Below are 2,107 nucleotides of genomic sequence, written 5' to 3'. Positions count from 1 at the left end.
CCACTCACAGAGATACAGCCAGTCAATACAACTTGAGACCATGGTCAACCAATGCATTGGCTGGGAACGCAGGACAACTGCTTGGAAAGAAGCTATGCTAACCACTACACCAGCAATGCCCTTACATATCCTCCTCTGATGCAGTGCTTCTCAAATAGTGGGGCGAGACTATATGATGCCAATGCCTTTCAAGTTTTGGTTTCACATTTGTCACTGAAATCATAAGTGGTATGGATGAAACGATGAAACTGGAGTGCCTGGAGGAAACCCACGCACGTACTCGAAGAACGTACAAACTCCACACGGGTGAGTCCGGGATTGAAGCCCGGACCTCAGAACTGTGAGACAAGCGCTTGACCAGCTGAGCCACCATGGCACCACATTACATCTATGCAATGTAAAATTTGGCCTTCTCATCATTTCGTTTATTTTCAAATCTAAAATGAAATGCAGCATTTCCTAAATACATATTGGAAGATTAATAATCTTGATAATCTGTACATGTTTGAATACTTAACTACATGCACATTTATTGTTCACATCCCTCCAGCTTCTGATATTTCTTTCAACAATGACGCTTGTAAATTTACTCGAGTTGAACATATTTGAAGGATTTTGGTCAAAATGAGTCAGTATGGGGCAGAAATGTGGCCTAGCAGCTGAAAATGGTTTATTATTTGGTTTGCACGTTCCACATGAATATGTGCCCTTCCGATCTTGCAACAAGCCGCAGCCTTGTACTGTAAATGCGCTCATGTTAAAAATGAAATCTGAAAGAAAAAGAAATACATACATCCCTGAAAGCACACATTCAAATGATTTTGTACATCATTATTGGCTTGAGCTTTTCTTCACTGTACTTTATGTCGGAAATAGATTTGGGTTTGCGCTTTTCACACTCCAGGAAAGTGATCCTCAGCATTTTTCTGAAGTAGTTTAACTTCCTCTTCAGAAATAAAGTCATCCTTGTATTTGAAAACACGAGATCGTTTTCTACATTATGAATGTCCAGAAAATCCGCTAACAGTGAACTTTGTACGGGGGGGTGAAGGGGAAATGTGACGAAGGGTTTGTGTTTATTTCTTCTCACAAACATGGATTACTCCTAATAAAAACAAGTTACGACAAAAGCATCGTTGTTACAAACCTTTTAGGAGTGCAAATTATCCCCGATGATGCAAAACATGTATCTGTTCACCAATGTTAAAAACATTTAATTTTTTTGTCGCTGCTCTCATCCAGTTTTGTTACCCACCAGAAGTGCAACATCTCGTGAAATCTTGCAAACGATTTTACACTCCCATTTAGAAGTTTTTTGTTTGTGAGTGTCTCTGTGTGAGAGAGGTAGTTTGTGTTTGTGTGTGAACGTGAAATTGGGTCAGACTGTTTTTGAGATGTGAATGTGAAAGTGCGCGAGAGATAGTGTGAATGTGAGTCAATGAGTAAAGTGTGAATGTGAGTTTGTCTGTAGAGGTGAGAGCAAAAGAGGAAGCAAAAAAAGTGTGAGAGAGTTTAGATGATAGCAGTTTCCATAGTGTAGTGGTTATCACATTCGCCTCACACGCGAAAGGTCCCTGGTTCGAGACCGGGTGGAAACAGGCTTTGTTTTGTCGCTTGCTTCTCGGGGAGCTGTTTGGTTTGGTGGTCACATTGTAAATTTTGAGTCGAGTGGAAGTTATCATAGTTAAGCGATGGAGATGTGTACCACACATGTGACTGGTACTTGTTTCAAAATTGAGTCGGCGCAAGGACTTTTAAAATGAATATTGTTTATTGTGTTTAAACCTGCCATGAAAAACCTCACCAAAAGGTGACATTGAGAAAAAACTTCATTCACACAGGAATTGAATCTTAGTCTCCTGCGCGGACATTGCAGATATGAGTAAAGATGGTGTCATGTAACACTTCAGCCATTGGTACAAGTAATGGTCCATTTCTCGATGGTCCATGTGGATGTAGTTTTTTTGGCGAGTTGAAAAGTAAAACTCATCAGCATCCTGACACTTCTGCTGCAATTCTCCCTAGAAAAAATCATCCACAAGCCATTTATATTGTCAGGGTAAAATACAATGAGAGAAACAAAATCAAAATGTTTGGGGGATCCCAG

At 40.2% G+C, this 2,107-nt stretch overlaps 1 non-coding gene across 1 annotated transcript; it reads left to right on the top strand.

The window, feature by feature from the left end:
* Positions 1-1,525: 1,525 nt before the first annotated feature.
* On the top strand, positions 1,526-1,598 carry trnav-cac (transfer RNA valine (anticodon CAC)). The gene has a single exon. It is a non-coding gene; the product is annotated as a tRNA-Val (tRNA).
* Positions 1,599-2,107: the final 509 nt, after the last annotated feature.

Source organism: Syngnathoides biaculeatus, unplaced genomic scaffold (assembly GCF_019802595.1).
Source record: "Syngnathoides biaculeatus isolate LvHL_M unplaced genomic scaffold, ASM1980259v1 ctg77_pilon_pilon_ERROPOS100405, whole genome shotgun sequence".
Taxonomy (NCBI): Eukaryota; Metazoa; Chordata; class Actinopteri; order Syngnathiformes; family Syngnathidae; genus Syngnathoides; species Syngnathoides biaculeatus.
Note: the sequence above shows the minus strand (reverse complement) of the source record. Positions and strands in the feature narration are given on the sequence as shown.